The sequence below is a fragment of the Neovison vison genome, chromosome 3 (assembly GCF_020171115.1).
Source record: "Neovison vison isolate M4711 chromosome 3, ASM_NN_V1, whole genome shotgun sequence".
Classification (NCBI taxonomy): Eukaryota; Metazoa; Chordata; class Mammalia; order Carnivora; family Mustelidae; genus Neogale; species Neogale vison.
The window spans coordinates 67523359-67538217 of record NC_058093.1 but is presented as its reverse complement, the minus strand read 5'-3'; the positions used below and the strand labels follow the sequence as shown (position 1 = coordinate 67538217).

General features: G+C 39.1%; 1 non-coding gene across 1 annotated transcript; it reads right to left on the bottom strand.

The window, feature by feature from the left end:
• Positions 1–14363: 14363 nt before the first annotated feature.
• On the bottom strand, positions 14364–14467 carry LOC122903805. The gene has a single exon (XR_006384031.1). It is a non-coding gene; the product is annotated as a U6 spliceosomal RNA (small nuclear RNA).
• Positions 14468–14859: the final 392 nt, after the last annotated feature.

Genomic DNA, 14859 nt, shown 5'->3' with positions numbered 1-14859 from the left:
ATATGAACCTTTGGTAGTCCATCAGCAACTCTGGCCCTTCCTTAGAGCTATATTTTGCTCCAGTCACATGAGTGACTATCTGCTATGCCCCACACAGGCTATTTATTTTCTTCCCTTCTTTACTTTATTCATGCTGATCCATACATCTGGAGTGCTGCTTTTTCAATTTACACTTAGAAAAATTCTAACTATCCAGTTAGGTCCATCTCGAATATAACTTACAGATCCTTAAATTCAGAGGAATGCCTCTCCTCAGTTTTTAGTTCCTAGAATAGTTAGTTCCTTCATTTCTGGAAACATCTCTTCATCATAGACCTGTCTTCCACTCTTTATGGTCCATTCATTCAGGGTGAGGGTCAGGTTTTTTTTTTTCATTTTCAGACCCCTTGTTCCTGGCTGAGTCTTGGAAACTATAAATAAAGTCTGTTGATTTGAACTGAATGTGTGAAATAGCCTCAAAGCCTTTTCTTTTTCAGGATCAGTTAACAAGTTTCCTCTGCTGCTCCACTTTGTGCCTTATCAAGATCTGTGTTAATTTTTAGTGGCAGTTGGTAGTGGGTAAGTTGCAAGGCTCACTGGATTTGGGACTAAAAATGTGCAAACCATTGTTCCAATTTTCCCAGTGCTAGTTGTTTCTCTCTTGTAGTTACAGAATATGCTCAGAGGGCAATGAATAAAATCCCAAGTATGTGGCCAAAGTGAATATAAATAAATATAACATGATGGAGGGGGACTGCATGGGAGATTATGGTCTAAGACAGTTTCAACTGACGTAGGACTCTGCTGCAGGCAAGCCGGTACTCTGAAACAATACAAGAAGTAGAAAAGTGAAAACCCATAAATAGTTTGTGATGGAAGGATCTCTATATCATATTGATCAGTGCAGCCTAAACATTTTTGCCTCCAGACTTCCCTGGGAAAGTTTGGCTCCCACTGCATTTGGATAACAACCACCCGTCGTGGTCACACACCAGGGTCTCCCTAACCTTCCTGACCTAGTTAGTTTTGCTGAAGAAGCAAACCTCAGGAGGAGTCAAGTTTCAGAGCATGGAACCCCAGCCATAGCTGACTGGAGTAGAGGGGAACCCCCGATTTACTCACAACCAACACCTACACCAACAATCCATGAAGTAGGCTGTTAAGAAAAGCTTTGTGGCCCCTTCCCTGCCAAAACAAACAGCAGATGATAAATGATTAGCTAGGCCAATCAGATTTTTTCTCTGGGGACTTGAACTGGGTCATACAAGAGACTCAGTGTAGGTTTATATGTGTATTAGAATATAAACCCCATAAGGTCTTTGCCTGGTGTCTACCACTGTATACTTGGTACTAAGAATTGGCTGGCATAGAATAGTTGCTCAATAAATAGTTATTGAATGAATAAATGATTGAATGAATGGATAGATGGATGGTCCTGGTAGTAGAAAAGTGCTAGAGCTGTGGTTCTCGGGCTTGCGTATGTATCAGAATCAGGTAGCTCTGTGAAAATACAGTAGTCCAATGTTAGTTTATTTCAGTGAACCTAGACCCCAGTAGTCTTTATTAAATCTCCAGGATTCTGATACACACAAAATCTGAGAACTGCTGTGCTAGAATAATGCTCCATGCGTGCTGTTTTGTGGGCAGATAACCAACAAGAATCTAGAGTTGAAAGGGATCCTTCCAGCAATCACAGCCCCAAGGCCCAATTTATACCAATGTTGATACGTTTCTTTGACATTTCCATCATCTTTATTGCCAAACTTTTTATTTATTTTTAAACCCAATTTTGTTTTGGAATTTTTGGAAGAATTTGAGATTTACAGAAAGATGGCAGATAGCACTGAGAGTTCCCATATGACTTTACCCGTTTTCTCCTACTGTTAGTATCTCACCAGCCACGGTACATTTGTCAAAACCAAGAAACCAACATTTGAACCCTAGCATTAACTAAACTCTACACTTTGTTTAAATTTCTCCAGTATTTCCCTGATATTTTTCTGTTCTGGGATGCAATTCAGCATCCTATATCACAGTAAGTTGTCCTATCTCCGTCAACTCTTTAGTCCTCTTTGGTTTGTGTAGTGTCTCAGACTTTCCTGATTTTCAGGACCTTGACAGTTTCAAAGAGCACTCCGGTCAGGTATTTTGCAGAATATACCAGTATTTGGGTGTGTCTCATGTTTCTCTCATGATTAGACTGGGCTTATAGGTTTGGGGGAGGAAGACCATAGAAGTGAGGTGCCCTCTTCATTACATTATATCAGAAGTGCCTGCCACTAACATGACCCATTACTGGTGAGGTTAACCTTGATCACCTTTTAAAGTACTGTCTTGGGACGCCTGGGTGGCTCAGTTGGTTAAGCAGCTGCCTTCGGCTCAGGTCATGATCCCAGTGTCCTGGGATCGAGTCCCACATCGGGCTCCTTGCTCGGCGGGGAGCCTGCTTCTCCCTCTGCCTCTGCTTCTGCCTGCCACTCTGTCTGCCTGTGCTCGCTCTCTCCCTCTCTCTCTCTGATAAATAAATAAAAAATCTTAAAAAATAAATAATAATAATAATAATAATAAAGTACTGTCTTAATAGTAAAATTACCATTTTTCCCCTTCCCCTGGAAGGAAGTCGCTAAGTCACTTAGGATGGAGCCCACCCTGAAGCTCCATCTCCTGGAAGAGAGTATCCCAAAGATAGAATTTGGAATTCTTCTATAAGAAATTTTGCCTCTTCGCTCCTATTTATTTATTTAATAATTATATTTATATTAGTATTGACTCATGTATACTCATTTTGTACTTCGGTTATAATCCAATACTACATTATTCAATGCTGATAGGAATGCAAAATAACATATTTTGTTGTTCAAATTCTTCCAGCTTTGCCCCATTGAGAGGACTCTCAGTTTAAGCTTCTGTGTCCTTTTGGTAGGCTCTCGTCTTTTTTGTCTGTGGTGAAATACATAAAACATAAAGCCTACTATATTAACCATTTCTAAGTGTACTGCTCAGTGATACTAAGTATAGTCACGCTGTTGTGCAACCATTCCTTTCTTGAGTATTTCTGTACTTTCTGGCACTACAAAATGCTCCAGGCTCATCTTCAATTTTTTCCGTTCCAGCCCTAGAATCAGCCACTTCTCCAAGAAGCCCAGCTTCCTTTAATTGGAGAACGACATTTAGAAACCAAGATCTGGGCTCTGGGTGTGCTCATTGCTATTGAAATGTCACTGCTTTTAGACGTTCTCAGCAGACAAAGCTAGGAAACATGAATATAAATTGATCTAATGTATATACACATATCTATAATTATTTCTATATCCATCTGTGTATATATTAAACTAAAAATGAGTTCACACCATCTGACTCTAATTGAGCCCCACAGAATTCATTTTAGCATTTTCCTTTTGCTCATTTGTAACTTCTTTCTCTGACAGTGAGAAACTTAGCTCTCATTATTAACTATTACATACTACTCACAAAATACTTTCAAAATTGTTAAGATGTACTCCTATAAGAAGCAAATTTCTCAACTGGAGCACCATATTTGCATAGTTTTCTGTCTTTAGCTTTATTTATTTATTTGAGAGAGAGAGAGAGAGAGAGAGAGTGTGTGTGTGTGTAGGGGGAGGGGCAGAAGGAGAAAATCTTTAAGCAGATTCCCCACTGAGCATGTAGCCTGAAAGGGGCCTAGATCCTGTGGCCCATGAGATCATGACCTGAGCCAAAACCAAGAGTCAGATGCTTACCCAACTGAGACACCCAGGCACCCCTCTATCTTTAGCTTTGTGGTTTCCAGTCAAAACACCATTTTCCAAAGTCACTTAGGTCAACTCCATTTCCCCCCTACCCTCTTTAGTGCGATATATGAATATATAGATGTCAGATATATACAATTTTCACTTGTGTAATACAGTTAGATTCATTGGTTCCAGTCTGCATTCCATCCCAGAGATCCCTGACATTCTGGTTGACTCCTTTCCTTCCTTCCTTCCTTCCTTCCTTCCTTGTTTCCTTTCTTTGTTAAAAAAATATTTTATTTACTTATTTGAAAGAGAACATGAGAAGGGAGGGAAGGAAGAAGCAGGCTCACTCCTGAGCAGGGAGCCCAGTGTGGGACTAGATCCCCGGACCCTGGGATCATGACCTGAGCTGAAGGCAGACACTTAGCTAACTGAACCACCCATGAGCCCCTGGTTGATTTTCTTTTACTTTGCACACGTTACTGTTCACTCTTTGTGATGTACTATTCTATGGGTTTTTTACAAATGCATGCATCTACCACCCTATAACCATACAGAACATTTCCAACACCCGAAAAAGTTCCTTGTGTGTCCCCCTTGTGATGAACCATTGCTCTTTCTTTTAACCCCTGGCAACCACTAATCTGTTTTCCAACCTTATAGTTTTGCCTTTCCCAGAATGTCATATGAATAGAATTACATAATATGTAGACCTTTGGGTCTGGCTTTTTTCACTTAGCAAAATGCATTTAAGATTCATGCATGCTGTGTGCATCTGTAACTCATTCCTTTTTTATTACTGAACAGTACTCCATTGTATGGATGTACAAATCATGTATCATGATTTGTTTTCCATTTATTTGTTAAAGAACATCTTGGTTGCTTCCAGTTTTTGACAAGTATCAATAAAGTTGCTATAAACATTCACATAGAGATTTTGCCTGAACATAAAGTTTTAATTCACTTGGGTTAATACCTAGGAGTGGATTTGCTCGGTTGCATGGTAGGCTTATGTTTAGCTGTATAAGCATCTGCTAAACTGTATTCAAAGTGTCTGCACTATTTTGCATTCCCCCAGCAATGAACATGCATTCATACTGCTCTGCATCCTCACCAGCATCTGGTATTATCCATTTTGGGGTTTTAAACATTCTATTAGTTATGTAGTAGTATCTCATTCTGGTTTTAATTTGCATTTCCCTAATGACAAATGCTATTGAACCTCTATTCATATACTTATATATCATCCATATATCTTTCTTGGCAAAGTGTCTGTTCATATATTTTGCCCATTTAAAAATTGGATTGTTTATTTTCATACTGTTGAGTTTTAAGAGTTCTTATATGTTCTGGATATGAATCCTTCGCAAATATGTGATTTACACTCACGTTTGCTTTTCATTCTCTTAACACTACCAATCACGAATATCAATAATTTTTATAAAGTTCGATTTATCATTTTTCAGGTATTGCACTTTTGGCATTATTAAAATACCAAATATTGGATAAAATACCAAATAAATGGATAATTAAAATTATCACCAAATCCAAGGTCACACAGATTTCCTACTATGTTTTCTTCCAGAAGTTTTATAGTTTTATATTTTACGTCTAGGTCTCTGATCCATTTTGCATTACATGCAGCATGTGCTCACTTTTTCTATGTGTATGCATGTCCCAATGTCCCAGCACCTTGTGTTGAAGCAACTATCCTCTCTCCACTGAATTTTCTCTGCATCTTTGTCAAAGAGAATCTCTACAGCTGTGTGTGATCTTCCCAGCAAGCAAACTCAGTAATAAGGCCCAAGATGTACTAATGCTCTTACTTTTCTTCGAGACTTCCATCACCTTTATTACCACATGTATTTTTAATTAAAACCTCTATTTTTCAAGGTAGCCTGTTTTTTGATGGGCTGTTTGTTTGTTTGTTTGTTTGTTCAGATAAAAGAACCTGCTTAAATAGCTCTCCCAGGTCTACTTCTTTCAATGGTCTCCTAGCCGCTGAGTCTTTCTGACAACGGTTTTGGGTCTCTAACTTTAGGGAATGAGTGATTACATTAATTATCACCTGTTGACCCTTTGAAGATAAAAGGTGCTGGCAGGGCCAGTTAGTAGAGCAGTTAGAACAATATTGACTTCCTGATACCTGCTTTCCTTGCCTGATGGGGATTTTTCCCTTGATACTGTGGCGAGATGGAAGTTCATGACTTGCTCCAAATTACTTCTTCAGAATGTGGAAGAGGTTGATGGAATTTTCCATTGTCCTAGGTGATAGAAATCAAACTTGCCATCCCAGGTAATTTATTTCTCCTTGCCCCTGCTCTGGATCATGGGACAATGTAAATCATGTTGTCAAAGCAAAATGTATACAGATGTTAGGGGTGATTGTTGACAGTCTCTGTGTAAAGATCACAATGTACCAGAAAAATGCGTACAGATGTTAGGGGTGATTGTTGACAGTCTCTGTGCAAAGACCACAATGTACCAGCAAAATGTGTACAGATGTTAGGGGTAATTGTTGACAGTCTCTGTGCAAAGATCAGAGTGTGCTTTCAGAAACTTGCAAAGGGCTGGATAAACATTATTCCTCATTCCCCCTGGAAATTACCCCAAGGGGATAGCTGTTTCATGTGAAGACAAATTCTTTCCCCCTCACACTTAAATAACATGTGGGTGAGATAGTCATCCTTAACCAAATTGCATTCTAGCTGTGGACCCGTGAAATCAAACTGTCATATGCTTCCAAAATATAATCAGGGATCAGCAAACTTTTTCTGTAAAAGACCAGATAGCAGATACTTTAGGCTTTGCAGCCCCTATATCTCCATGGCGATTACTTATCTCTGCCATTGTATATAGTGAGAGCAGCAACTAACAATAAGTAATTGAGTGGGTGTGGCTATGTTCTAATAAAACTTTATTCACAAAAAAACCAGGATGCTCCGGACTTAGCCTATAGGCCCTAGTTCACTGACCCCTGAACTAGACAAATCAATTTGTGTGGTTAACAAAAGGTCTTAGTGTTTTTATTGGGATCTTGTTAAACTCATTATATAGTGAGAACTGACAGCTTTATGATGTTGAGTCTTTCTATCTTAGAATAGGAATGATTCTCCATTTGGTTAATGGTTATGTGGTATCTATCCTTAGTAGTTAATTTTTCCTCTATTTTTTCAAGTGTATGTTCAGATTCAATATTTTAGTTCTCATTTTTAGGGATAATGTCTTTATGTTTAGATATTCCTTACCTATTTCCTTTCTCTATAATTTTTTTCTCTAATCCTCTTTATCTCTGTTCATCTGTTTTTTTTTAAATTTATTTTTTATTTATTTTCAGCATAACAGTATTCATTATTTTTGCCCTCTATAATACCCACCACCTGGTACACCTACCTCCTACCCCCCCACCCCTTCAAAACCCTCAGATTGTTTTTCAGATTCCATAGTCTCTCATGGTTCACCTCCCATTCCAATTTCCCCAACTCCCTTCTCCTCTCTAACTCCCCATGTCCTCCATGCTATTTGTTATTCTCCAAAAATAAGTGAAACCATATGATAATTGACTCTCTCTGCTTGACTTATTTCACTCAGCATAATCTCTTCCAGTCCTGTCCATGTTGCTACAAAAGTTGGGTATTCGTCCTTTCTGATGGAGGCATAATACTCCATAGTGTATATGGACCACATCTTGCTTATCCATTCGTCCGTTGAAGGGCATCTTGGTTCTTTCCACAGTTTGGCAACCGTGGCCATTGCTGCTATAAACATTGGGGTACAGATAGCCCTTCTTTTCACTACATCTGTATCTTTGGGGTAAATACCCAGTAGTGCAATTGCAGGGTCATAGGGAAGTTCTATTTTTAATTTCTTGAGGAATCTCCACAGTGTTCTCCAAAGAGGCTGTACCAACTTGCATTCCTACCAACAGTGTAAGAGGGTTCCCCTTTCTCCACATCCCCTCCAACACATGTTGTTTCCTGTCTTGCTAATTTTGGCCATTCTAACTGGTGTAAGGTGATATCTCAATGTGGTTTTAATTTGAATCTCCCTGAGGGCTAGTGGTGATGTCTGTTCATCTGTTTTATTTTTCTTGCTTTTCTTAATCCTGTCCTCCTTGTTTCTTATTGTGTTTTCAACAAAATCTGTTCTCCTTCGTCTTGCCTTCAATGTGGGCTGTAATAGAAAGCATTCAGGGCAAGTAACATAAACCAACTAAAAGTGGCTTATACATTGAGGTAATTTTATTATTTCACATAACAAGAAGCTTGGAAGCAGTGAAATTCCAGAATTGGTTAACCCACGGTCTCCATGAGGTCCAGGTACAGGGAGGGTGACCTTCCCTCTGCTTCTCTTAGCTCTTCACACATGAAAACCGGATGGTTATAGCAGCTCCACACATTACATTGTCATGTGACAGTGTATGAGAAGAGAATACATTTGTGGCTTTGTATCTTTTTTCAGACCAAGGAACACTTCCTCAGAAGCCTCCCAGAACACTTACACTTTATCCACCAAGATTTTAAAATAATACAAAGATATATAATTAAAACAATAAAAAGTCCACTAACTCTTACTCTCTAACTCTACTTCTCTGATATGTATAGTTCCACTTCTTTCCCTTGCCAAATGCAAACTGATACACACCTGTGTACAAACTCGTGCCTGTTCTTCCCACCTACCCCGCCCCACCACCACATACACAAGACTCTGCAATTTGCTTTCCCTTATCCTTTTATTTAATAATGTACCATGGACAGGGGCACCTGGCTCAGTTGGTTGAGCATCTGACTCTTGACTTCAGCTCAGGTCATGATCTCGGTGTCCTCAGACTGAGCCCTGTGTTGGGCTTTGCACTCAGTGGGGAGTCTGCTTGAGGATTCCCTCCCTCTCTTTCTGCCTTCCCCCCATTCATGTGTGCTCTCTCAAATAAATAAATCATGTCTATATGTATATGTATACATATGTATGTAACATATATATAATGGATAATTTTCTATTTTAATAGCAACATCATAGTTTATAGTTTGATACTTGTTACAATACCTAAATTTAATTTTTTAAAAGATTTTATTTATTTATCAGAGAGAGAGAGAGAGAGAATGCACAAGTAGGCAGAGAGAGAAGCAGGTTCCTCGCTGAACAAGGAGCCCAAAGCGGGACTGGATTCCAGGACACTGGGATCATGACCTGAGCCAAAGGCAGTGGCTTACCTGACTGAGTCACCCAGTTGTCCCTTTTAATTTTAATTTTTTAAAAAATAAATTTGTTGTATTATCTAAGGCTTCCTTAGAATTATCAAAATCATCAAAACAAGATGATTGCTATGGTATCTTACTCCTGCTTTACAGGGAAATGTGGTAAACAATTTACTTACTATGGTGTTTGTTTTCAGTTTTTGTTAACTAATCTTTATTATGTTGAGATGGGATCCTGCTAATCTGACCTCAAGTTTTTATTCGGAGAAGCTGCCTAATTTTTTTCAAATGACTTTTTGACATGTTTCCATTTAATCCATGACTTTTCTCATTTAACCAATTTTAAGGTTTTTTTTTTTTTTTAATGTTGAAGCATATTGCATTCCTTTGGTCATGGTATTGTTTTTTTCACTATACTGCTGAATTCCATTTGCAATACAGTATTTTACTTATTTAGAAATTTTAAACCTATATAACTGAAATTTCTCTTTAATTTCTTCTTTCTATTTATCAAGCTCTGTGCCCGTATAGCACCATAGTCATAACTCCATCATAGTATTTATTACCTTTATGAAAATCTTGTATCTAATTGTCTATGCATCAGCAACCAGAGAGCAGGGGACGAGGTCATATTCAATTTTCTGTCCTTTGTGTCAAGCACAATGCCTAGGACATGGTAGAAGCTCAATGCATCTGTGTTGAATGAAGGAATGAAAAGATGAAAAGATGTTTTCCTTTCATCTAATTTTACCTGTTGGTAGTTTGCCATATATTATCTTTATGTCTCTTTTATTCTAATGCCAGTAATGTCCATGTTTCTATCTCCACTAGTTCCCTTGTGGAAATACCATTACTGAATACAACATTGCAGTTAAAATGAATAAACCAGAGCCACATGCATCAACATGGACAGATCTCAAAAGGATAAGGTTAAACAAAGAAGCAAGGAGACATAGAGCTCGACACTATCTATACAGAGTTTTAAAAATGCAAAAAATACTGTGCCCTCGTGTGGGTTATGTGCTGTTGGCTCTCAAGCCCACTCCAGCCTTTCTGTGCACTCTTCTGTGTGGCAAGGGCTTGACAACCGGGGAACTCCAGGTCACAGGCTCTGGTTAGGTGTTGCCAGTGCAAACACCACTGAGCCACCCAGGTGCCCCGGAGGTGTTGCCAGTGCAAACAAAGCATTGACAGGAGGTTAGAAAATGGAAGAAAGGGAGAAGCCATTTTCCTGTCTGTTCCAGTTGTGCTTTGAGCAATAGCAGCAGGAACAAGTGTATTAAGTGACTGAAAATGAGCATTTTGGTGGTATCAGTGGCTATTTTAGCAGCCATGGTGCCAATGTGCTAGTAACCCAACAAGAAGGAAGTCAAGGGAATAGCTCCTCTGATCCCATTCTCCTCCTCCCCTCAACCTCTTGCCAGTAGTTCCCATGGGGCAAAACCAACGAGAAGTCAGAAGCCAAGAGAGTACAGTGAGATAGTCTGTATGGCCCTGTTTCCTTAGCGCAAAGAAGGAGGGGGAATTGATCTGGGGAGGCAAATGGATGAAACTAAACATCATCCCATTTGCTTCTCCAGCCCTTTTGCTACCTCTGTAATTCCCAGTATTAAATCTCCCTTTGTGTGTAATACATAGAGTGGCTCCTCTTTTTCTGACTGGACAGTGACTGATTCAGTCTAGTTTATGAATACCAACAATGTAGCAAAAGAACAATAATTTGCATAGGAATGATAAACTCCATACTCAAGATAATGGTTATCTCTCTCTCTTTTTCTTTTTAAAAATTTTATTTATTTGTCAGAGACAGAAAGAGCACAAGCAGGGGAGCCACAGGCAGAGAGAGAACCAGACACCCCGCTGAGCAGGGAGCCCAATGCTGTACTCGATCCCAGGACCCCAGGATTATAACCTGAGCTGAAGGTGGACGCTTACTGGACTGAGCCACCCAGGCATCCCAACAATGGTTACTTCTCAATGGAAGAAAATAGAGTGGCACTGGGGATAAGTAAACAGGCAGCATGCTCTGTGTTGGAAATTTTTAATTTCTTTTTTTTTTTTTAAGATTTTATTTATTCGACAGAGAGAGATTACAAGTAGGCAGAGAGGCAGGCAGAGAGAGAGAGAGGAGGAAACAGGCTCCCTGCCGAGCAGAGAGCCCGATGTGGGACTCGATCCCAGGACCCTGAGATCATGACCTGAGCCGAAGGCAGTGGCTTAACCCACTGAGCCACCCAGGCACCCCAAGAAATTTTTAATTTCTTAAGCTGGGTGCTGAATATATGGATATTTTTAATGTTATTCTCTATGCTTGTTATGTTAGTCTCTATTTTTCCTGTTCCAGTACTATTTAGCCATCCTAATGATTATGTGTGTGTGTATAAACAGAATAAGCTGATGAATAAACAAATAGATAAGACCTGACTCTGAATTCTGACTCAGAATTTGAGCTAAGTTATGCTATTTAAATCTGTGTCTTTGTATCCTCACCTAAAGATAATAGCTAAAGATAATAGCACATGCCTTATAGGACTATTCTGATGATTAAGTGGAATAATATATGTAAAAAGATCCTAGCACAGTGCTTAATACTTGACAAGCCCTTAGAAAATCAGAGTTTCCTTTTCCCGAACTTTCAGGAAGAGTAAGGCGTTGATTTTGATAAACTTTTAATTTCAACAATTACAGTATGCCTCAAGGAGGTGCTATCTTTCGTTTTTTAAAGCCTTTCATGTTCCTTCCCTGATTATAAGAGTGGTGGTGGTTCAATGTAGAAAATTTGAAAAACACAGAAACAGATAGGGATGAAAATAAAAAGTACACTGTAATTCTGCCCCTCATAAACTGCTGTAACTACATAAAAATATTAAAATTAGAATAACACTGTATAGTTCTGGGCCATGGTTCTTTAACTTTGTAATATAAGATAAACATTTTTCTGTCTCATATACCCGATGATGTCACTTCTGCCAGCTGCATATTATTAAAGCAGTTGGGATGCTTAGGTTTCTCTAATATTTCACTACTATAATTAATGGTACAATGAACATCTCTGTTGAGAAGTGTTTGCCCACGTTTTTTAATAGTTCCTTGAACAAAACAGTTGTGGAAATTTTGGTCAAATTATTTGTGCATCTGATGACATCTTATGGTTATGGCTATTTTGCTTTCCAGAAAGACTGTAAAGAAAGAAAGATTGTACCAATTTATACTGCCTCTAGCAATGCTGGAGTGCACTACTCTTCCACGTCAGGAGGGTACTTTTTACAAGAGAAATAGGAACAGACATGAACTTCGTAGCAGACTCTACAGCAACAGAGTTTAACTGGTTTGATGTTTAAAGACTACCCATAAAGGGGCATACCTTCGCAGAGCAGAGGACTTCCGTGGGCCCCTGAAGTCTAATTTAAACAGGATACCATGCAGAGGGATTCCTGTCAAGTTTCTAAGTGTCAGCTTCTGTCTGGAATCAACTAAACATAGACACCAGTTGGATGTGATTTGGGAACCAGTGGATCTGTGGGTTTTCTAAATCCAGACCTGACAATGATGTAGCTGAAATATAATTGCAAAACAAGCCAAGCACTCTGTTCCTGGCCAAGGCCCACGACTTCAATTTCTTGTGTCTTGAACACTCAGCTCTAACTTTTCCTCTGCCTCTAGTCTGAAGGGTCTGAGACCCACTCTGAAGTGGTTAAATGAAAAAGAAAAGAAAGGAAGATAGCAAAAAGCGTCGGCTAATAAGAGCTTCCACTCTTTGTTAATTAATTTCTGCAACTCTAGCCCTCTGGGATCTGCCAGCTTCACTCTATGTTGGAGCCAATGAATTTCAAAAATAATTAAAGTTAATGAACTTCTCTTTGTGATAGGACCCTGAAAACTTAACAACCATAATTAGTGGGAAGTGCAAAGTGGGGTAAAGTGTCACTTGCTGATAAACAGAATTTCCTCATCTTGTTGATACAAGAGTCCTGCCCATATGTGGAAGTGGTGCTCTATTGAGTCAAAGAAGACATATGACTGGGTTTACACATTGAAAGTAAATGGACAAGTACTGATCTTGAAAATGATTTCCCTAGGCTAAAAGCAGATCCCTCTCCCAAAGTTCCACAATTATTGTATCAAAATGTTGGTAAGAACACATGACAAAATGTCCAACAACCTTAGAGGGTGGGCCAAAGTAGGGCATCAAACTTTATATCCCTGAGTAACAAAAATAAACATGGAAATTAATGGGTGCTGAGAAGTCAAACTCTAAGTTGATGATAGCTCTCTGATTTCAGTTTGGGAAGGATTTTTCAGTGTGAATTTCCTTCTTTCTTTCCTTTTCTTTTTAAGGACTTTATTTACTTATTTGACAGAGAATGAGACAAAGCGAGAGAGGGAACACAAGCAGGGGGAGCAGCAGAGGAAGAGGGAGAAGTGGTCTTCCCACCCAGGGAGCCCGATGTGGGCTGAATCCCAGGACTCTGGGATCATGACCTGAGCCAAAGGCAGAGGCTTAATCCATTGAGCCCCGCAGTTTGAGTTTCTTGAAAGCAAATGCAAATGAGGAGTCTGGAAATTGTGGCAATGGCTTAGTGGCTGGAAGGAAGTGATGGATCTCAGTAGATGGAACCTCACCTAAATGTGGGGTTCCCCACGGAATTCTGCACGTCTGCATTCTATTGTAAGATGATTTTATTTTTAAAGATTTTATTTATTTATTTATTTTAAGATTTTTATTTCTTTATTTGAGAGAGAGAAGAGAGAGAGCACACAAGCAGGGGGAGCTACTGGCAGAGGGAGAGAGAGAAGCAGGTTCTCTGCCAAGCAGGGAGCCCAATGTGGGGCTCAATCCCAGGACCCTGGGATCATGAGCCCAAGGCAGATGCTTAAACAACTGAGCCACCCAGGCATCTCTCAAGATTTTAAGTAATTTTCCACCCTCTGTGAGGCTTGAATTCACAACTCTGAGATCAAGATTTGCACATTCTACCAACTGAGCCAGTCAGGTGCCCCAGTAAGATGATTTTAGATGGTAAATGGTCAAACATGTTTTTTTAGCTTAATGGTTACAGATTAATTGTAATTCATATTTAAGCCATTCAATGAGCGCTGTAAAACCTTCATTTCACAAGTGTATACTTTATCTTTCAAAAGAAATGTATTTAAGTTTAAACAATGAGAGGAGTTTAAAAATTAAATATGAATGTAGGTAGAAACTGGTTTTGCCAAAAACTGAACATTTTGAATGTTGTGGAGAATGCCAAGGTAGCTATTTCATGATCTTCCTTCTTGAGCTTTAAGATGTACATTTCAACAAATCTAAGAAAATTTTAATTATACAATGAACCATGTACCATGAAGAAACAAAAGGCTGCCAACTGAACTATGGCCCATGCTTTCTTACCACTTAGAATTTTATTTTATGTTTAATGAAAGTGCTCTTTTAGACTTAACAGTCATAATTTTTTTTTATATGGAATGCTTCAAGAATTTGCCTGTCATCCTTGCTCTAGGGCCATGCTAATCTTCTCTGTATCGTTCCAATTTTAGTACAAAGTGAGCACAGTCATCATTTTTTTTTTATCACATATTACAGGGCTCTGTTTCTGCGCCTTCCTGCATGTAAAGTAACTTTTCACTTCAGTTCATAGCACAGTGGCATCACTTGGAAGATATTTTTACAACAATAAATCTCAAGTCCTGTGGTATTGACATTGCACATCACTCACATGAAGTGGCGGCCGAGAACCTAGGACCACATTTTTGCATGTAGAGCCAATGGTGCCCACAATACCTTTTTGCTGCATCTGATTTCAGAAGAATAAAAAGGTGAGAAAAGAATGTGCATTTTAGAATCAGTAACATACAATAACACCTTCTTCAGGGGTCTTCTCACAGGTCACTGGGAATTGTTTCCTTTTTTGTGTCCTGGGCTTCTTCCAGGAGCAGAGATCACCAACAAA